The sequence below is a fragment of the Amblyraja radiata genome, chromosome 22 (genome assembly GCF_010909765.2).
Source record: "Amblyraja radiata isolate CabotCenter1 chromosome 22, sAmbRad1.1.pri, whole genome shotgun sequence".
Lineage (NCBI taxonomy): Eukaryota > Metazoa > Chordata > Chondrichthyes > Rajiformes > Rajidae > Amblyraja > Amblyraja radiata.
The window spans coordinates 31,425,912-31,449,426 of record NC_045977.1 but is presented as its reverse complement, the minus strand read 5'-3'; the positions used below and the strand labels follow the sequence as shown (position 1 = coordinate 31,449,426).

At 45.8% G+C, this 23,515-nt stretch overlaps 1 long non-coding RNA gene across 1 annotated transcript; it reads right to left on the bottom strand.

Moving 5' to 3' along the window:
* Positions 1–5,377: 5,377 nt before the first annotated feature.
* Positions 5,378–21,516, bottom strand: LOC116985480. The gene is made up of 3 exons (XR_004415281.1): positions 21,506–21,516; positions 20,806–20,808; positions 5,378–5,423 (listed from the first exon to the last, which is right to left on the bottom strand). It is a non-coding gene; the product is annotated as an uncharacterized LOC116985480 (long non-coding RNA).
* Positions 21,517–23,515: the final 1,999 nt, after the last annotated feature.

The following is a 23,515-nucleotide window of genomic DNA, read 5'->3' as shown; positions in this document are numbered from 1 at the left end:
AAGGGCATCAATAACACCAGGGCCCATGAAGGATAAGGTGACGTGGCTCAATGATTATCGACTGGTGGCACAAAGGTCCATGGGGATGAAATGCTTTGAGAGGTTGGTTCCAGTGCCTATCAACTCATACCTTAGTAAGAAAGAACCTGGATCCATTACAATTTGCCTTCCGCCACAATAGTTCAACAGGAGATGCGATGTCGCTGGCTCTCCACTCTGCACTGGGACACTTGGACAACAAAAACACATACGTCAGGCTGTGATCGTCAACTCCAGCATGACCATCATCATGTATGGTTCCACCATTGTTGGACGAATTACGGGTAATGATGAATCAGAGTGTAGGCGGGTGATTGCTGGACTGATTGAATGGTGCCAGAACAACAACCTTGCTCTCGACGTCAGCAAAACCAAGGAGCCAATTGTTGACTTTAGAAGAGGAAGGTGGGGAATCCACAAACCTCTCCTCATCGGCTGGTCTACAGTGAAGAGTGCCAACAAGAAGTTCCTGTGGGCTGAAGATGTCCTGGTTGGGTTGCTCCTAGGCCTGGCCAAGCTGGCCATCTGCCAGTCACGGAGCCAGGCGGTGGAGGGCTTTACCCGATCCGGCTGACTGCCCCTTTTCCGGGGTTACGTCCGTGCCCGGGTGGGGTTAGAAAGGGAATACGCCCCGTCCACGGGCACCCTGGGGGAGTTCCGGGACCGCTGGACACCGCAGGGTTGAATGCATCCTTAACAAGGAGTGTAAGATAGTTGTACAGTAGTTTATTAAGGATATTTGTTTGTATTGTGTTATGGTGGTGGGATCTGGTTTGTTTTATTGTAGTGTAATATTATTTTAATAATTGAAGACATTTTTTAAATTAAAAAAAACAAGACGTTCCTGGGAATTGCATATCTCTCAGTATCTGTCCTGGACCCACATTGATGCAACCATAAACAACGCCCATCAATGCTTCTACTTCCTTAGAAGATTAAGGAGATTCGGTAGGTCGACGAATACTCTCTTGAACTTCTACAGGTGTACGGAGAGAGTACTGGTTGCACACGACCGTGGTTCAGTAACTTGAACGCCCAGGAGTGACGGAAATTATAAATATGCGGTGAACACTGCCCAGTCCATCACGGGTACTGACCTCCCCACCATTGAAGGGATCTAAAGGAGCCACGGCCTCAAAAAAGCAGCCAGCATCATCATGGACCCACGCCACCCTGGCCATGCTCTCATTTCACTCCTGCCATTGCTTCTTCCCAACAACCATCAGCCTATTGGACACAACAAACACCAACTAAACTTTGAACTATAAACTGTCTTAATGGTGCTAGATTTTTGAACATGTTTTTTGTTTCCTTATTAAGTTATCTATTGAGTACTGTGTTAACTTTAGACATTGGAGATAAAGTGTGGAAACAGGCTCTTCGGCCCATCGAGTCCGCGCTGATCAGCGATCACCCTGTACACTAACATTATACTCCACACTAGGAACAATTTATAATTTTATACAAGCCAATTAACCTCCAAACCTGTACGTCTTTGGAGTATGGGAGCATCCGAAGAAACCCTATGGTCAAACCCAAGTCTCTGGCGCTGTAAGGCAGCAACTTTACAGTCACAGTGCCACCTATTGTGCTGCAGCAAGTAAGAATTTCAATCCTCCATTTTAATACCTACAGTATGACCATTAAACACATGGTGATTCTTGTATATGGTCTCAGTGGGCTATTTCTAAACACTTCGTACTTAATCTGGGATTGTGTTTATATAAAGTAATAATTTACTGAACTGCATGTAAAAAAAGAATTTCACTGTATCTCGGTACATGATATAATAAAGGCCCATTGAACATATTTCCTTCTTGTTCTCAAACTGCCCTTCCATATAAATATTGTCCACACCGATCTCACTGTCCTTCATGTCTTTCTCCTTGGTGTATACAGACGCAAAGGACTTGTTCCTTGCCTGCATCATTTGACTCCAAGCCAAACATTCCCTCCTTTATCGTTGAGTGGTCCTATCTTCTCCCTAGTTACTCTCTGGTTTTTAAAGCACATATAAAAACCTTCGGGATATTCTTTAGTCTGACTCGCAAATTACATTTTGTGGCTTCCTTTGGCCCTTCTAATTGCCCGCAAGTTCTTTCCTGTTACTTTATGATCCTCAAGGGCACTGTCCAATTTCATCTTTCTAAACCTTACATGGGGTTCCTTTTCGTTTTGACAAAATTGACAACCTCTTTGGTCACATCACACCCTGGCCACCCCCTCGTCTCCACTCCCTCTTCTGAACAGATGTATAGAAGTGTGAAAACGCACACCTCCAGATTCAGGGACAGTTTCTTCCCAGCTGTTATCAGGCAACCGAACCATCCTACCACAACTAGAGAGCGGTCCTGAACTACTACCTACCTCATCGGGACCCGCAATCGATCTTTGTTTGGATTTTGCTAGCTTTACCTTGCATTAAATGGAATTCCCTTATCATGTATCTGTACACTGTGGATGGCTTGGCTATTGTCTATTGTCATTGTGCTATCTTGGTTCCAATGCCAGGATAGCGTAGGAAGGAATCCCATGAGATGCCACGGACCCATAGAAGAACAGATTCTTCGTTAGTACGGGTGTCAGGGGTTTATGGGGCGAAGGCAGGAGAATGGGGTTGAGAGGGAAAGACAGATCAGCCATGATTGAATGGTGGAGTGGACTTGATGGGCCGAATGGCTTCATTCTGCTCCTCGAACTTACAAATTTATGAGAACAGACCCGGGGCAAACGAGATCAAAGACTCGGCGGCCACCGGGAACAAAGACCTGGTGGGCCGCTGCCTACAGGGGGGAAGCTCGGAAGCCCCAAAGACTGGCGGGATGAGGAGGGACGTCGGGCGTGAGGAGTGGGTGGGAGGAGGGCGACTGGGCTATTACCTCCAGAGCCTTCAAGGCCGGCTGCAGGTGGAGCTCCCGGGACACAGAGGAGAGGGGGGGTCGAGTCGTGGGCCTGCAGCAGGCTGGGGCTTACCTGATCTCGTACTTCCAGCACGTGGACCGGACATTGGACGTTGGAATTTTCTTTGTAAACGGCGGCAAAAAGTGGCAACTGTGCATTTGCGGGTTGTGCAAAAGAATTTCTATGTGCTGGGCATAAGGAGCCATTGTACCATTGTACCGTTGAAGAAGTTTTGGATTTAGTGACAGTGTTCTCTTCATGAATTATTTTTTCCTTTGATAGACTGCCAATGGGATGTGCAGTGAGCATACACAACACTACAGGCTTGCTAAAGATGTGATGGCAATCAGTCTCTGCAGATCTTCACCCAATGAACATGTCCCAGACAGCATGGCCAGAAATATACTCCCCTCTGTGGTGAGCCACATTGTCAGGATGTTCCTACACTATTTAACCAAATCGGCAGCATGAGCACATGTAATTCAACTGACATTAAAGCTGTACCATCAAAAACAGTTTTGTGGTCTGCATACGTGAAGATGAACCAAAGTTCACAATCAACATGGACATGCTGGAAGATCTGTTGAAGTTTAACTCTTTCCTGAACCACAGCAGTCTGACTGTGCACAGGACTTACTGAGCAGTGGCGCTGCAGTAGAGTTGCTGTCTTACAGCGCCAGAGACTCTCGCCAGTTTGATGCTGAATACGGGTGCTGTCTGTGTGGAGTTTGTATGTTCTCCCCGTGACCTGCGTGGGTTTTATCCCAGTATCTTTGGTTTCATCCCACACCTCAAAGGCGTACTCCACAGGCTTGGTAAAATTGTTAATTCTCCCTTGTGTGTGTAGGATGGTGTTAGTGTGCGGGTATCGCTGGTCGGTGCGGACTTGGTTGGCAGAAAGGTCTCTTAGCATGCTACATCTCTAAACTAAACTAAACTACAGTATGTCCATGAAGCCTGGATTTATTCCCAAAAGCTTTTCAATCCATTGCTGGAGTGTAACTCATGCTTTAGTCCTTCAAATTAAACCCAGAATCAAAAAAAACCTTTGCATTTTAATTGTTGAACATTCAATAGAAAGAGATCTCCCCAATGGCAGCAGAGTGGTCAATACACGAACTTCAAACAAGGAGGATAATGATGACTCTCCTCTGACTCTCTCAGTCCAAAGAAGGGTCTCGACCCAAAACGTCACCTATTCCTTCTATGCAGAGATGCTGCCTGTCCCGTTGAGTTACTCCAGCATTTTGTGTCTATCTTTAGTTTAGTTTAATTGTCACGTGCAAAATGCTTTTTGTTACGTGCTAACAGTCAGCGGAAAGGCTATACATGATGACAATCGAGCCATTCGCAGTGTGCAGGTAAGAGCGTCGTTAAAGTAAGAATTGCCGCTGTTGGAGTAGAGGTTTGAAAGAGAGGAGCGATTATAATGTGTGATTGCAGATCCACTTCTGTGACTTTGGGCGCCATCTTAATGAGGAGTCTTGTAAAGCTGATCGTGTGTAGAAAGACAAGCAGATTTGCCCAAAGCAATTTACATTATGAAAGGTATCTATCTTGTAGGCATGTGGTCCAATGAATTGTACTGAGACACTGTCAATCTGAGATGCAGACGGAATCATATACTATGAGCTGAAATTTTGTGTAGTTAGGGATAGGTGGCCCAAAGACTTGACAAGTAACTTGTGTGTAAGACTGCATCTGTGGAGATAAAAGATAGAAACATAGAAAATAGGTGCCGGAGTCAGCCATTCTGCCCATCGAGCCAACACCGCCATTTACTATGATCATGGCTGATCATCCAGAATCAGTACCCTGTTCCTGCTCACAGTATGGACAGGTGAGTTTTCAGGTCAGGACCATTCTTCAGATGTGGATTGCCAGTCCTAACACCACAGAGCTAGTCTTCAACAGATTAGTCTTCAACATCTTTTGGTTCACCCGGGGCCTCTGGTTGGGGAAGACCGGGAGCCTTTTTTGAGGCACTCCTTTATGAAGTTGGTGATGACTGTGGCCCATTCATTGAGGTCTGCTGATGTCCTTGTACATGGATGGCCCAGTCCACCAATTGAAAGAGTCCTGTAATAGCTCCCCTGTCTCCCCTGATCGGCTCTTCCTGGTCCTCTTCACCAGAGATCCACTCTTCAGTCTTTATCTGTAGGCAGGAAGAAGAAGTACAGCCAAGATGGCGGATGGGGTTGCATGACCCCATGCTTCGGTCTTGCCTGAAGTCCTCCATCAGGCGACATGTTTTCTAGCAGAATGGAGACTCCTGCCTCGTTTGCAGGCACTGTGCTTGCGTTCCAGGTGGTTGGGTCCTCTACATCACCAGCAACGTAACCCGGTCCATTCACACAGATATGGTGATCAACAGAGTGCACCGGCATATTTACTTTCTCAGGCAGATAAGAAGTTTCTGCATGTCCATGATGATTCTCTCAAACTTCTACAGCTACTCTATAGAAAGTATTCTAAAGTTGCATCTCCACCCAGTGTAGTAACTGCTCTGTGCTTGACCACCTGAACCTGCAGAGACCAGTGAACACAGTCCAGTCCATCACAAGCTCGTTACTTCCTTCCATCCATTCTATCTTCAAGGGTACGTTGCATCAGGAAGTATCATCTAGGATGCCTGTTGCTCTGGTCATCCCTTTTCCTTCTGCTACCTTCTTGGAGAAGATGCAAGAGCTTCAAAGTTCGATGTCCAGACTTAAAAATAGCTTCTTCCGCACTGTTAACCGACACCTGCACTAATCACCTCTTTCACATCCTCTTCCCAGAAGTGCTGCCACGTACTCTTCTCTTTAAGGGCCTGTCCCACTTGCCGATTTTTTTCAGCGATTGCCTGCATCATTGACTGACGTATCAGGTCACCGAAAAATTTGCGGTGTGATGCGTCGGTGACGTGGTGTGATGCGGCGTGATGCGGCGTGATGCGGCGTGATGCGGCGTGATGCGGCGTGATGCGGCGTGATGCAGCGTGATGCGTCGTGATGCGGCGTGATGCGGCGTGATGCGGCGTGATGCGGCGTGTGGACGTATGACACGCGGTGTCTTTTCAAGTGTCGCAACATTTTTTTTGTCGCCGCTGGATTTTGAAATGTTCAAAATCTTTTGGCGACACTGATATGACACCGAAAAAATTGCCAAGTGGGACGGGCCCTTAACTCAATCTCACCCTCATTCCATTATGGTACTTTAATATCTGCTTGTATTAATTCGTACTGCACTGCAATTTTGCACCAACCCGCTATTTTGCACTGGTCATAATATTTGTCATTACTTTGTGTACCCTGTGTACTCTGAAATTCATACCAACAATGAAATCCATTGCAACCAAACATGATTTCCCTCCATAAATCCATGCTAACTTTGATATTTTGAAGGTGGCCTGTTAACACGTCTTTTCCAATAGCCTCAGATCCTGAAGGAGACTTGGGTTGGTGGACAGTGCATTCAGAAAGTATTCAGACCCCTTCACTCTTTCCACATTTTGTTACGTTACAGCCTTATTTTTAAATGGATTTTTAAAAAATCTTTTTTTTTATCATCAATCTACACACAATACCCCATAATGAAGAAGCGAATGTGTTTAGAAATATTTGCAAAGTAATAAAAAAATAAATGAAATATTTACATAAGTATTTAGACCCTTTACTACGACACTCAAAATTGAACATAAGTTCATCCTGTTCCCATTAATTATCCTTGAGATGTTTCTCCAACTTTATAGGAGTCCACCAGTGGTAAATTAAATTGATTGGACATGATTTGGAAAGGCACACACCTGTCTATATAAAGTGCCACAGTTGACAGTGCATGTCAGAGCAAAAACCAAGCCATGAAGATGAAGGAATTGTCCGTAGACCTCCGAGACAGGATTGTGTAGAGACACAGATCTGGGGAAGGGTATAAAACAATTTCTGCAGCATTGCAGGTCCCGAAGAGCACAGTGGCCTCCGTCATTCTTAAATGGAAGAACTTTGGAACCACCAGGACTCTTCATAGAACTGGCCACCCGGCCAAACTGAGAAATCGGGGGAAAAGGGCCTTGGTCAGGGAGGTGACCAAGAACATGACAGTCACTCTGACAGAGCTCCGGAGTTCCTCTGTGGAGATGGGAGAATCTTCCAGAAGGACAACTATATCTGCAGCACTCCACCAATCAGGCCTTTATGGTAGAGTGGCCAGACGGAAGCCACTCCTCAGTAAAAAGCACATGACAACCTGCTTAGAGTTTGCCAAAAGGCACCTAAAGGACTCTCAGACCATGAGAAACAAGATTCTCTGGTCTGATGAAACCAAGATTGAACTATTTGGCCTGAATGCCAAGCATCACGTCTGGAGGAAACCAGGTACCGCTCATCACCTGGCCAATGTCATACCTTCGGTGAAGCATGGTGGTGGCAGCATCATGCTGTGTGGATGGTTTTCAGCGTCAGGAACTGGGAAACAAGTCAGGATCGAGGGAAAGATGAACGGAGCAAAGTGTAGAGAGATCCTTGATGAAAACCTGCACCAAAGCGTTCTGGACCGCAGACTGGGGCGGAGGTTCACCTTCCAACAGGACAACGACCCTAAGCACACAGCCAAGACAACGCAGTGGTGGCTTTGTGACAAGTCTGTGAATGTCCTTGAGTGGCCCAGCCTGAGCCCGGACTTGAACCCGATCGAACATCTCTGGAGGAACCTGAAAATAGCTGTGCATCGACGCTCCCCATCCAACCTAACAGAGCTTGAGAGGATCTGCAGAGAAGAATGGGAGAAATTACCCAAATACAGGTGTGCCAAGCTTGTAGCGTCATATCCAAGAAGACTTGAGGCTGTAATCGCTGCCAAAGGTGCCTCAACAAAGTACTGAGTGAAGGGTCTGAATACTTATGTAAATGTGATATTTCAGTTATTTCAGTTATTTCCTTCCAATTACTTTGCAAACATTTCTAAACACCTTTTTTCACTTTTTTATTTTGGGGTATTGTTTGTAGATTAATGATTTAAAAAAAAAATAATTTAATCCATTTTAGAATAAGGCTGTAACGTAACAAAATGTGGAAAAAGTGAAGGGGTCTGAATACTTTCTGAATGCACTGGATAAGGAGAGAATTCTGTTGAGAAATGCACGCTCTATTTTAAGAGAGATAAAATACTGGTATGTTGCCTCAGCACCAAAATAACTCAAATCAAAAATGATTGTAATCTAAGCTCATTTTCTAGAATCTCTGAGAAAGATGAGAAATGAATTTGTTTCCTTTTCATTATCAGAAAATCCAGTGGGTGTTTAAAACACATTTCGTTTTCGTAAACACCTGCTGACTTTGTCTAGTCCTGCTGATATTTTTAAGGTCTTCTGTTACCACATCCATTATAATAAACTCTGAATGGCAGCAGGGAGCCCTGACCTCCTGTATGCTTCCGAGACCTGGCCTATGAGGCATCGTAAGGTGCAGGTACAGTACCATCAATCTACCTCTGCAAAATCCTCAAATCCACGGGCTCAAGTCCATTGTGGGAACTGCCCTCCCCACCATCGGAGGGAACTTGTGCAGGCGCTGCCTTGAAAAGGCAGAATCTTCAAGGACCCACACCATCCTGACCACACTCTCGATTCACTCTTGCCATCGGGAAGAAGATATCAAAGTCTGAAAAACATAACTGTCGGGTTCAGGAACAGCTTCTTCCCAACAAACATCAGGCTCTTGAACACTACAAACACATATAACCATATAACCATATAACAATTACAGCACGGAAACAGGCCATCTCGGCCCTACAAGTCCGTGCCGAACAACTTTTTTCCCTTAGTCCCGCCTGCCTGCACTCATACCATAACCCTCCATTCCCTTCTCATCCATATGCCTATCCAATTTATTTTTAAATGATACCAACGAACCTGCCTCCACCACTTCCACTGGAAGCTCATTCCACACCGCTACCACTCTGAGTAAAGAAGTTCCCCCTTATGTTGCTGTAAGTAACAATTTCATTGTTCCACATTCAGTACATTTGACAATTAAACGCTATTGACTATTGGATAAATGAGCTGATGCCAGGCCAACATCTCCAGCAGCACTGGAGCTCCGATTACATTGAGCCAATTCCAACACATATAGCTCACTTGCCCAACACAGATTCCCATAAAGAGAGCTTTACTCTGAGCTCCATGGCAGCAAGGAGAGAACAAGGTTCATGGATGTACTTTAGTGAGTTTAGTTTAGTTTAGTTTCATTTAGTTCAGAGATGCAACAGTAATAGGACTTTCGGCCCACCTAATCTGCGCTGACCATAGATCCCCGTACACTAACACTATCCTACACACTAAGGACAATTTACAATCTTTACAACCTACAAACCTGTACATCTTTGGAGTGCGGAAGGAAAATGGAGCAACTGGAGAAAACCCATGCAATCACATGGTGAACGTACAAACTCCGTAACAGACAGCACCTGTAGTCAGGATCGAATCCGAGTCTTTTGTGCTCTAAGGCAGCAATTCTACTGCTGCGCCACCATGCCACCCTTGTAGAAAATGTACCATCCTTCGCATACTTTCTGACTCATGGGAACCCCTGGTTTGTGGCCACAGAAGTCCCTTGGATGGTGGCAAACAATCCAACTGCTCACCCAACCCACCATTCATCTCCTGCAAAACCTGCAGAACCAGAGTGGTAGCAAGTCACTCGCGATACCACTGACTACTTAAGCAGAAGAACACGTCTTATTTCACTGTAGAGACTGTTTGGTATAACCGCCAAGAGAGGCATATGATTTTCTTGACCAGGTTGAAATACAAAAATATTAAACTGAGACAAACACCTTATCGTGACTATAGTTAGAGTATTGTTTGCTCTTGAATTTAAGAAGGTCAGGACTTCCGATGGTGTGTAAATCTACAGAAGTCCTCGCAATAACAAGAGGCAGCAGTTAGTCAATAGTCAATACTGCTTTTTATTGTCACATAATTGTTAATTATTAACGACAGTGAAATTATTTTCCTTACAAACAGTCAAGTAGAGTCTCACCAGACTGCCAATCAGTAAGTGTACAAGGATAATCTATGGAGCCACATGCAGGAGGCACCATGTTCGAAGTCCATGCTCTAGTTTTTAGGAGCAGTGCCCGTAGCGGACAAGTCCCAGCCTTCGGCCATCTCCTCCCTTGGACACCACGTCCCTCTCCTCACCCGTCAGTTATGAAGCCACATTAACCGACTGGACGGACACAAAATGCTGGAGTAACTCAGTGGGACTGGCAGCATCTCTGGAGAGAAGGAATGGGATTTATTTTCAGTAGAATGGAGGATGAACAATGGCTGGTGTTGCAAAGGAAGCCTAGATTAGTAAACAAGGGGGAGAAAAGTCTGTATCCAATCGCTGGAAATTAAATTAAAATGCAAAATTGGAAGGGAACCCTAGCAGGAATGATTGATTGGAAAGGGAATCTAGCAGGAATGAAGGTGGAACAGCGATGTCAGGAACTTCTGGGAATAATTTGGAAGATGCAGGATCTTTTCATTCCAAAGAGGGAGAAAGATTCTGTGGGGAGAATGGGTGACCGTGGCTGACAAGGGAAGTCAAATACATCGTCATATAAAAAAAGAGGCACATAAAGTTGCAAACATGTTGGATAGATGTTGGAAATCTGAAATAACAACAGAAAATGCTGTAAACACACAGCAGGTCAGGCAGTAGTAAAAGAAAGAATTAACATTTCAGGCTGATGGCCCTTTGTCAGAATCTGCTGAGCTACTTGACCTGCTGAGTTTTTCCAGTATTTTCACTTCAGATTTCCACTGGCTGGTGAGTCAGAAACCGCTAAATGTTATTACGAGGTAAAAGGTTTGAAAATGTATTAATATTGAATGCTGGCAGCATATGTTTAGTCTGTCGAAAATGATCAAGAGCTGTGGTTTTCAAAATAGTTTTCAAAAGAAAAAGACCATATTCAACTTCTTTATTAATAATTGCCGGTGATGGGATACTGGAAATAAGGAAAGGTTTCTCTACGATGGCACGGTGATAGATCAAATGGAGACACAGTGGCACAGCTGGTAGAGCTGTATCTCAGAGCATCAGATACCCAGATTCAATCTTACTGTCAGTGCGAAGGTTACAAATTCTCCCGGTGACCACGTGTGTTTCCTCCTGGTGCTCCGTTTTCCTCCCACATCCCAGAGACGTGCGGGTTTGTAGGTTAATTGGCCTCTGTACATTACCCCGAGTGCATCGGGAATGGATGCGAAAGTGGGATCACTTAGAACTCGTCAGAAAGGGTGATTGATGGTCGGTGTGGAGCCAGTGGGTTGAAGAGCCTATTTCCAACGTGTATCTTTCAACCAGAACAAGAGACTGCTGATGCTGGACTCCTGAGCAATAGAACAGTGCTGGAGGGACTCGAGTCTGAAGGAGGACCCTGACCCGAAACATCATCTGTCTACGACCATCCCCAGATGCTGAGTTCCTCCAGCACTATGTTGTTTGCTGACAGATCAAATGCTCTCTTTCTACGCTGAAGAATTAAGTGGAGATTTGTCTCCCTGTGCAGGATCTGTAGAAGCCTTGGGAAGATAGACACAAAATACTGGAGTAACTCAGCGGGACAACTCATTTCGGGTAAATGTCACCCATTCCTTTCCTCCAGAGATGCTGCCTGCCCCGCTGAGTTACTCCAGCCTTTTGTGCCTATCATCGGTTTAAACCAGCATCTGTAGTTCCTTCCTGCACAGAAGCCTTGGGAAACTCCACAAACAACGCTAACCCCTCTATGAAATGTACGGGGAAATGGTCCTGGAGAATGGTGAGAAGAAATGTGTAAACAACAAAGTAGAAGGGAAGACTCATAAGTGAGAAGACCCATAAATATATTAAGTCTGAGAATGTATGGGAGGGGCAAAGAGGCGGAGGGAATATAACGAACAATAAAAACAGGACAGAGATAAGGAAGACGCAAAGTAGGGGCGGCTCGGTGGCGCAGCGGTAGAGTTGCTGCCTTACAGCACCAGAGACCTGGGTTCGATCCTGACTGCGGGTGCCGTCTATACGGAGTTTGTACGTTCTCCCCGTGAACTGCGTGAGTTTTCTCCCAGATCTCTGTTTTCCTCCCACACTCCAAAGACGCACAGGTTTGTAGGCTGAAATCCCCACAGCCACAGCCATCAGGCTATTAAACACAACTTCAAACAAACTATGAACTATAACAGCCTATTGCACTTTATCTGTTTACTGATGTATGTATATACATTTATTATGGTAGATGGACACACTGATCTGATTTGTATTTATGACTACAATATCCTGTTGTGCTGCAGCAAATGCAAGAATTTCATTGTCCTATCTGGGACACATGACAATAAACTCGCTTGATCTGACCTGACCTGACTTGACTGGCTTGGTGTTAGTGTAAATTGTCCCTAGTGTGTGTGGGAGAGTGTTAGTGTGGGCAGAGGGGCCTTTTTTCAGGCTGCATCTTTGAACTGTACTGAACTAAGAAAATAAATGGGGAAGGAGGTAGAACGAGGGACAAATTTACAAAAGAAAAAGAGGGGCTTGAGGAAGAATAAAAGAAATGGAAAGAGCATAGAGCATATCACCACACGTGAGGGAGTAAGCCACACCTTGCTCAGCTCATTGGCCCCTCGTCTTTATCAGATACAGAGGTGGGAGTTAAGATCTGAAATGATTCTGATAGCAAGCTTACTCAACTGCACTAACAGCTTGCTTCTAATCTCTCTGTGTCTGTGGCAATCGATCAGTGGGGCATCGCTGGAACAGCGGAGGAGATCTCATGGTAGCTGACTGAGGTCGTCGGCTCTGTCGTGGGCGCGCTGCAAGGGGTTTTCTCCTCAGTGCCAACGTTTGAAGGTATCTGCGTGAGTGTTGTGCGGTGGGTTGCTGAAGCATCGGTGTTTCACACTGGGGCAGTGTGGAGTTGCTCGCCCATTGTCGGCTTGTGTTGTTGGCTCCCTGGGCCGTGGGTGGGTTGTGATTCTGGAATTCATGTGTTGTTTTGCGGAGGGCAACGCTAGCTGTGTCCACCCTGCTCAGGGCACAAGCTAATCCTCTGTCTTCCAGGGCTTTAAACCAAGTGAAGCTCCCACTGTTCTCGCTGCTCCCGCCACCTCTCCTGTTGCGGGGAGGAGAGGGGAGAGGGAAGGGTGAGTGGGAATGGTGGAAGGGTGAGGCATGGAGATGGGGGGGGGGGGGGGGATAGACAGGGGTGAGAAGGTCAAGTGCAATGGATGAGCAGTGCAGTGATGAGGGCGTGCAGAGTTGAGGTCTGTGTGTGGTGCTGCGGGTGAGTTGTGATGGGCGAATGTGTGTGTGTGAGGGATGGTGTGATGTGAGGGGTCAAACCAAAGCGAGCTGTTCTTCAGGCAACCAGTGGCAGTGAGAGTCCACTTGGTTTAAACCCCTGGATGATGGAAGATCAGAAACCACTTTGGTGAAGAGCTACATCTGTGGGTGTCAAAGTGCCAGTTCCAGCACGGACTAATCATTGCCCTTTCACCAAGTATGTGTGATACAAGATTGTCTCCTCGTTCTGTCCCTGAGTAGTGAAGTGATACTGTATAGAGTGTTGGAGCAAAGATAGACACAAAAAGCTGGAGTAACTAAGTGGGACAGACAGCATCTCTGGACAGAAGGAATGGGTGACGTTTCTGGGCGAGAACCTTCTTCAGACTGGTAGAATAAAGGGTTGCTTGCTTGATTGATCGATTGATGGACTTTTCTGTCCTGGGCCTCGGCCAGTGTCAACGTGTGGCCCAATGCACATTGGAGGAACACACCTCATATTTCGCTTGGGCAGCTTACAACCACAGCGATATGAACATTGAATACTCTGACTTCAAGCGACTCCATCCCTCCCCCATCCTAGTTCCTGGTTAAATTTTACCTTTGTATGCTTGGTTTTCACCTTCTCCTAGCTAGCAACGATCTATTCTACATTTTCCTTGGTCTACATCCCCTTTGATGTGTCGTTTTCACACTTTATCGTCCGATATCTCTGTGTCTCCCTCTCCTCTGACTCGCAGTCCAAAGAGGGGTCTCGACCCGAAACGTCACCCATTCCTTCTCTCCAGAGATGCTGCCTGTCCCACTGAGTTAGTCCAGCATTTTGTGTCTATCCTCCGATTGTTTGATTGATTGAAAGACACAGCATGGCAACAGGCTCTTCAGCCCATCGAGTCCATGCAGACCATCGACCATCCATTCACATTAGTTCTATGTTATCCCACTTTTACATCCACTCCCTAACACATGAGAGGCAAATTAACTGACAAACCCGCAGGCCTTTGAGATGTGAAAGGAAACCAAGGCACCCGGAGGAAACCCATGCGGTGAAAAAGTGACCCCTCAGGCTCCTATTAAATCTCTCCCCCCTAATCTTAAACCTACGAACCCTGGTTCTCGAGTCCCCTACCCTGGGTGGAATAACTCTGTGCATTTACCCGATCTATTTGTCGCATGATGTACACCTCTATTAGATCACCCCTCATCCTGCTGCACTCCAAGGAACAAAGTCCTAGCCTGCCCCACCTCTCCCTGTAGCGCAGGCCTTCAGGTCCTGGCAACATCCTCGTAAATCTTCTCTGCACTCTTTCCAGCTTGTGCCTTGCAACTATTTTGCTACTCATTCGATGTATGGATACTCTCCATAATATACTGTCGAGAACCACTGCAACCTTCCATTAGGGACAGGATGCCCATTTCTGCTTAATTTAACACTGGGATTAATCACACTTGCTGCCTGAGTGTGGAATAAAGGTTGGACAGAATAAGTTTGATCCTCCTCACAACATGGGAACTGTTTGAATTTGAATGAATAATTACTCATGCAAGCCGCAGTGGCCTAAAAGGTCAAAGTATGAGACATCGAGAAGAGCCACAACCAAATTAGTCTCCACATTACAGTAGATATTATAATCATACTCCTCAATCAAGAAGATAGAAACTTGCTGTCAAGTGGGTAAGTACAGAGGGGAAAGCTTATCTGATTCTGGTTCCACTTAATCTCTTCCTCTGCTCTTTCATAGATTCCACAGCTCTGCTCCGAAGCTCTTTGTCAACTTGTAGCATTCACTGCTGTGCACCATTAGGGAGTTTCCAACAGTTAACTCGTTTTGAGGTGAGTGAACATGTGCTGTTTGTTAAACCCTCACTTTACAGTGTCTGGGGCCCCACGTTTAAATGCAAACCAGATTCTCCATTGCCTTCGGGAGAATCAACTTGGCCAGGTTTACGGAAGGGTCAGTCTCAACATTAATTCCGAGGCTTGAGTTGCCATTATGTTCGTCAAGGTGCTCGTAAAGATTGGAAGGGAGTTGTGGATTATTTGTGTATCGTATGTTGACTTTTCGTTTCAGGCCACTGTCTTCTGGTCGGTTGTTTCTTAACTATACACTCAATACCACAACTGCACACTCAAACTCAAACAGTTCACAAGCCGTCAGGAGTAAAATAGAAAGAGAAAATGCTGGCAACCCTCAGCAGGTCAGGCCGCATCTGCGGGAAGAGAAGCAAGAGTTGACGTTTCAGGTCGAAGGCCCTTCATCAGAACTGGGAAGGAGACAGAAGTGGCTCGTTAACCTGCAGGGGATGGGGAGGAGCAGAGGGGAGATGTTTCTGAAAGGGTCAAACCATCGTGACCAAGCTGTAAGTAAGATTAGCTGGTCAATGTGTGAATGGAAGGAGAGAGAGAGAGAGGGAGAGGGAGAGGGAGAGAGAAGAGTTGATTGATGTGCCTGGCAGGTCAGGCTGGATATTTAGTCCATTTCCCAAAGACAATAAAGAAACGAAGGTAAAAGACAGGAATCCTGCTGACTAATATTGCAGTTAGTTGACTGCTTTGTTATTTGATTTGTCTCTGCACCTTACTGGCCACCGTACTAATATACATCCCAGGAAATGGAAACAACATAGCTCCAGACATCAGCTACTCAGTCTGAAGAAGGGTCTCAACCCGAAGCGTCACCCATTTCCTTCTCTCCAAAGATGCTGCCTGTCCTGCTAAGTTACTCCAACATTTTGTGTCTATCAGCTGATCAAGGCTAGATCATCAAATAGGCAAGGTAGTTAAGTCCAGCTTCTTTCATTTAAGGCAGCTGTCAAAGGTGAAGCCCATTCTTGAGCGGCAGCATTTTGAAACAGTAATCCATGCCTTCATTACATCTAGGCTGGATTACTGTAACGCACTCTATTTTGGAGTTACTCGATCTTCCTTGGCTCGTCTCCAGTTGGTTCAGAATGCTGCTGCTCGCCTCTTAACTGGAACTCGAAAGAGGGAGCACATTACGCCAATTCTGGCCTCCCTCCACTGGCTGCCGGTGTACTTTCGAGTTCATTTTAAGATTCTTCTATTCGTTTTTAAATCTTTAAATGGTCTCGCCCCGCCTTACCTCTCTGAGCTGCTTCATCCTTACCCTCCTGCCCGGTGCCTCAGGTCAGCTGATCAGCTGCTCCTGGAGGTACCGAGGTCTAAGCGGAAGCTCAGAGGGGATAGAGCCTTCTCTGTTGCTGCTCCGACATTATGGAACACTCTGCCGTTGCACATCAGACAGGCCCCCTCACTGTCCATCTTCAAAACCAGTCTTAAAACCCTTTTCTATTCCTTGGCTTTTGACCCTGCATGAGACTTTGCTCCTGTTTTAGTGTTTTTAATGTTTTTTATTGTTTTTACTCTCTCTTTTAATGTTTTTATTGTCTTGTAATAATTTTATGTTCATGATTAGTCATGTACAGCACTTTGTTGCAACTGTGGTTGTTTTTAAAGTGCTCTATAAATAAAGTTATTATTATTATTTTCCTCTGTGCCATACAACCCTGACTATTAACTAAACTAAACTAAACCATCTTCTCAGCAGGCCCGGCAGCATCTCTGGAGTTACTCCAGCACTCTGTGTCCTTCATTACCCCTGGTAGTCCCTCTGTACATACAAAGGAGCTGACCTGAGACACATAGATGTTGTTCTGCATCAGTTAGGAACGGGCTTGTCCCTCTTACACAGAGCTGAGTATTATCATTGTTGGATTTCTAGGGGCAACACATTGGCCCAGCAGGCAGTGGATGAGAAAGTGGGATAACATTGAGCTAGTTTGGACATTTAGACTTCAGAGGCACAGTACTAAATCACGCTCTTCAGCCCTCCATGCCAACCAGCGTTCACCCCATACACTAACACTATCCTTTCACCCTAGGGACAATTTTTACTGAAGCCAATTAACATACAAACCTGCGAGGAACACTTGGGGTGTGCGAGGAAACTTTAGCACTTTACGAAAATCCAGTCGACCAGAGGGAGAAGGTACAAACTGCACAGTCAGCGCCCATAGTCAGGATCGAACCTGGGTCTCTGGTGCTGTAAGATGGCAACTCAACCACTGCGCCACAGTACTGGGTGCTCAATGGCCAGCGTGGACTCGGTGGGCCGAAGGGCCTGTTTCCACTCTGTATCTCTCAACCAAATTCAAGGCTACTTAAAAAGTGCAGGGGGAGATTGTTTGGGCAACATTAAACAGAGGTCAAACTGGAAAGGGTGTTGGGGGAAGTTGTGGTGAAGGCTGTGACTCTCATCATGGCAGAAGTGGTGGTGGGGGAGGTGGGAGTTGGGAGCAGTTAGATCTGCCTCCTCCACTCAGAGCTGGCCTCTGGTTGCAGCTGGCCTCCAACGCCACAGCAGGAAAGATGCTGCACTTGAATCCGTTTGTTAAAAGAGCACAATAGCACCGCACTCCTCTACACTGCTGATGCAGTTAATAGATTATACCACTGCAGATAACACTACTCTCAGCAGCTCACGACCTACCATTTTAAATTAGAAGCACATTCCTGGAAGAATATATGGAGGTGACAACATATTTTTATATCATGAAATGCCACAGAGATAAGTCTGTTTACTATCCTCTTTCTTGCCAGAATGTTAATCAGGCAAACTCCAGTCCATTCAGACTAATCTTTGATCTGAGCATTACCTTGGCAGCACCGGCTGGCAGCTCAGTTCTGAAACTCAAGGCTGTAAATGATTACCAGATTTTAGTTGTTCTCTGATCCTTATTGATTGCTATTTGTTTTCAAAGTACAGCGCTCAGTCGATTTGATGCCATATAACTGCATGGGGGTGGGCGTGTCTTTGCAAATGAAATTGTGTTTGCAAATGAAGTTTACTACGCTGCTGTCAAGTCCAGAATCTCTCAGGGTGGGCACAATGTGGGGTAGATACTGAGTGATGCAGTTCTCTCTACAATGTATGGGCAAGCTCTTTCATAGTGAGCGCAACAAGGGTTAAAAACTGAATGAAAGCCTTTCTACGCTATTGATACCCTATGCCCCTGTCCCACTTAGGAAACCTGAACGGAAACCTCTGGAGACTTTGCGCCCCACCCAAGGTTTCCGTGCGGTTCGCGGAGGTTTTTGTCAGTCTCCCGACCTGCTTCCACTACCTGCAACCTCCGGCAACCACCTGCAACCTCCGGGAACCGCACGGAAACCTTGGGTGGGGCGCAAAGTCTCCAGAGGTTTCCGTTCAGGTTTTCTAAGTGGGACAGGGGCATAAGGGACAGGTTCAGCAAGAGTTAGATACAATACAATAATATTATATTATATAGTAATATTTTCCCACCAGTTGTCTCAAAGGATCGAAAGCCAAGGAAGTAGATGTAGAAGAAATGATCGGCAATGTAAAGCTTCCTCTACACTGTATCTAACATCAACTGTACTCAGGGATGGTTCAGCAGCGGTTAGATACAGAGTAAAGTTCCTGCTACATATGACCCGACAATTATTCCTGGAAGAGGTACATTGTGTAATATGCACATCGTAGCAATGTTGTAAAACGTGTGATGTCTGATCCCCGTGTGACACTGCTATCGGCAGATCTGTGGTGCGTCAGAGTAAGACTTTCGTTGCTCGTTCATTTAGAGCCGGTTTGGAAGTGGAGCTCTTGCATTTACTAATCGCTGTTCATTTTGTCCAACAGGTTTGTTGCAGCCATGGCAAGCAGCAGCATGACGTTCATCTTGCTCCCCTTCCTGTGTCTCATCGCCAAAGCTCAGAACTCAAGTAGGCTTTCAAATTAGTTTATTGTTCGTATGCAATAAAATTCCTTGTTCGCATGAAGCTCACAGATCACACAGTAACACATGCAGTAATGATAGACACAGCAATTTAATCAAAATGGCAGAAGGGTACAAGATTGTAATGCAATCTGAAGTAATGCACAGAAAATGTTCAAGTACAATAATGGAATAATCGGTAGAGGTAAGCGTACATGACAGTACATGGGGGAAAGGTGTGAAGAGGGCGATTGATCCAGTATTTGGGGTTGATCAGAATCAATACAAATACGCTGCTTCCCTTCCAGTTTTTTTTCTAATCCAAATTCCACATTGCTTCTAGTCTCCCCTAATGACATTTTTGATGCCAATGTTTCTTTAGAAGTTCCTGTGCAAGCTAGTTAGGGACATCTTCACAGATACGTTCTCTCCTACCGTGCCCTAATATTGATTAGGGAGAAAGAACCACAGCAATTGTCCACTACCTCAACACGCAAAGAGCAGCACAGCGCAGGAACAGGCTCTTCAGCCCACCACGTCCATGCTGAACATGATGTCAAATTAAACTAATCCCTGATAGACAGAAAATGCTGGAGTAATTCAGCAGGACAGGCAGCATCACAGGAGAGAAGGAATGGGTGACGTTTCGGGTCGAGACCCTTCTTCAGACTGATGTCAGGGGAGTTTAACTACAGACTAAAAAAACAACAAGGAGAGAAAGGGACGAGACAGACTGTTGGCGAGGCAGACATTGTACGGCGCCACCCAACCAAGCCAAGCAGCAAGCCAACCAAGCCAAGCCAAGCCAAGCCAAGCCAAGCCAAGCCAAGCCAAGCCAAGCCAAGCCAAGCCAAGCCAAGCCAAGCCAAGCAGCAATCCAACCAAGCCAAGCCAAGCCAAGCAGCAAGCCAACCAAGCCAAGCCAAGCCAAGCCAACCAAGCCAAGCCAAGTCTGAAGAAGGGTTTCGGCCCGAAACGTTGCCTATTTCCTTCCCTCCATAGATGCTGCTGCACCCGCTGAGTTTCTCCAGCTTTTTTGTGTACCTTCGATTTTCCAGCATCTGCAGTTCCTTCTTAAACACAAGCCAAGCAGCATTCTGCTAAACCTCCTCCGCACCCCCTCCAAAGCTTATGCATCCTTCCTGTAATGGGATGATCAGAACTGCTCACAAAAATCCAGAAATGTGGCCTAACTAAAGTTTTGGGAAGCTGGTATTGGGGGTTCAGTATTGATGTTAATAGAGAACTGGCTGGCAGACAGGAAGCAAAGAGTAGGAGTAAACGGGTCCTTTTCAGAATGGCAGGCAGTGACTAGTGGGGTACCGCAAGGCTCAGTGCTGGGACCCCAGCTATTTACAATATATATTAATGATCTGGATGAGGGAATTGAATGCAACATCTCCAAGTTTGCGGATGACACAAAGCTGGGGGGCAGTGTTAGCTGTGAGGAGGATGCTAGGAGGCTGCAAGGTGACTTGGATAGGCTGGGGGAGTGGGAAAATGCATGGCAGATGCAGTATAATGTGGATAAATGTGAGGTCTTTTAGGACCGAGATGAGAAAATAATTTTTTACACAGAGAGTGGTGATTCTGTGGAATTCTCTGCCACATAAGGTAGTTGAGGCCAGTTCATTGGCTATATTTAAGAGGGAGTTAGATGTGGCCCTAGTGGCTAAAGGGATCAGGGGGTATGGAGAGAAGGCAGGGATGGGATACTGAGTTGGATGATCAGCCATGATCATATCGAATGGCGGTGCAGGCTCGAAGGGCCGAATGACCTACTCCTGCACCTATTTTCTATGTTTCTATGAAACATGACTTCCTGACTCATCTTGGTTCCTACTGAAGTATGGTCATCAGTATATGAACACATTGATGGATATCCTCAAGATTCAATCATGGTTCATGGGGAGACGGGGTGGGTTAGTCAGGGGAGGTGTTGTTTTGGATTTTTTGTAGTGTGTCGGCTGTCCCTGAATCCAGATCGGATTCACTACCTAGGGTGGCACGGTGGCGCAGCGGTAGAGTTGCTTCCTTTCAGCGAATGCAGCGCCAGAGACCTGGGTTCGATCCTGACTACGGGTGCTGTCTAGACAGAGATTGTACGTTCACCCCGTGACCTGCGTGGGTTTTCTCCCAGATCTTCAGTTTCCTCCGACACTCCAAAGACGTACAGGTTTGTAGGTAAATTGGCTTGGTAAATGTAAAAATTGTCCCTAGTGTGTGTTGATAGGATAGTGTAAAATATGCGGGGATCGTTGGTCGGTGCGGACCCAGTGGGCCGAAGGGCCTGCTTCCGCGCTGTATCTCTAAACTAAACTAAAAACAAAACTTCTTTGGCATTAAGTTGTTCCAGCAGCTCATCCAGCCATTGTACAACTGCTGGGATTTTCATTCCCATCGATTTCTTCCAGCAGCGAATTCCCAAATCCCATCACATTTGCTACTTTAAAAATGTGAAGTAGGTTCTTTAATTGTTGAACCTTACTGATAATAAGAACACTACTGATAACTGCAACAGTCAGAGGCCTGGGGACTTGCAATTGAACTTTGAAACCGATTTGGTGGGGACCGGACATTTCAGGAGATGGGAGTGAGTGATGGAGAGACCAGTAGAGACAAATAACTGCAGACGCTGGTTTATACCAAGAATAAACACAAAATGGTGGGGAAAAAATATTTTTTCCCGAGATGCTGCATGACACATTGAGTTACTTCAACACCTTATGTCTATCTTTGTTGGAAAGTTCAGATCCTTTTGATTAAGTATTGAGCATTTAATGCAACAGACAAACTGCTTCAGTGTATCTCATTGTGAACATGTTTTTTTATTGTAGGTACTCTGACCTGCTTTGTCGACTACGAAGAAGCAATGAATTGCACTTGGAAGGACACAAGCAACAACCGCCATGTTAGTCTGCAAGTCTATTGGTAAGCAATTTCCACTGACTATGGGGGAATCCATATACCTAGTTCCAGTATTGCGAAACAGAATGTCATCTCAGAACCCCGACTATGTTCATTGTGAATTGAATTTTAAATTACATTTGGCGTCCTGTTGCAAGTGTTCAGTTTTGAAAAGCTGACAGCTGGTGGTTTTACGCACTTGGCGGATAAAATTAACTCTGTGAAAATGGACGGTTTGGGTGTGTTTGATGGAATGTGCAAAAAGAGAGGTTTTACTCTAAATTTAATCTATGCCTTCTTTGCCCCGGGAATAATTGAAGGACCTTTGTATTGGGAGATTTATTCTTAACCTGACTTGTGTTGGAACACCTCTGTGAATGTTTGTCTAGAGCAAGGGTTCCCAACCTGGGGTAAATTACCAGCTTACCCAGGGGGTAAATTTGTTGATTCTGGGATTTGTACATATTTTTTCTCATTGACTGACTGTGTTTGGTTCTGGTATACCGGTATCTGTTCATCTTTAGTTTTTCATGAATAAGTGAAATAACATTGTTATGTGCTACTAAAGTTGCCGGGGGTAAACGGGATGAAATAGGTTGGGAACCCCTGGTCCAGAGGAAGTTTTACTCTGTATTGTAGTTAAAGTGCTATAACCCACTATAAGAAGGTAACTCTAGACTCATCTCTCTGCACCAAACCCATGCTGAACCTGCCCTACCTGTGTTGCCACTGCACTCCACATGTACCACATGCTGTGTGTGTGCCCTGGGAAAGCTTAATGGGATGGTTTAGAGGGAGCTTTATTCTTTAGTTAACCCTGTGATCTGGGTTCATTTTGCAGTTCCCCTCCACAGTGAGCTCTTGAGTTCAATCTTGTTACTGAACCCTCTTCCTCGCCATCAAATATTAATGCAGAGCCTGCAGGCCACGTCAGTTCATTAGATCATAACATCATAAGTGATAGGAGCAGAATTAGGCCAATTGGCCCATCAAGTCTACTTTGCCATTCAATCATGACTGATCTATCTCTCCCTCCTAACCCCATCCTCCTGCCTTCTCCCCATAACCTCTGACCCCCATACTGATGAAGAGTCTATATATCTCTGCCTTAAAAATATCCACTGACTTGGTCTCCACAGCCTTCTGTGGCAAACAATTCCACAGGTCCACCACCCTGGGATGAGTCTGACCCCTTGCTGCATGGGGGCTTGGTGACTCTGCCCAACACCATTTTATCATTGTTGTTGAGTGGACATCAGAAGGTAAAGGAGGGCAGTCTGAAGTCCCACCTCAGCCAAGACCGGTAAAGACTGAAGGGGCCCGACAGAGGGGCCATAAAAAAATCAAGAGCAACACAATATGGCGGTAGTGGCACTGGGGTAGGCCTACTGCCTTACAGTGCCAGAGACCCGGGTTCAATCCTGACTGTGGGAGTTTGTACGTTCTCCCCATGACCTGCGTGGGTTTTCTCCCGAGATCTTTGGTTTTCTCCCACACTCCAAAGACGTGCAGGTTTATAGATTAATTGGCTTGGTATAAATGTAAAGGACTGTTCGTAGTGTGTGTGTATGTGTAGGATAGTGTTGGTGTGTGGGGATCGCTGGTCGATGCGGACTCGGTGG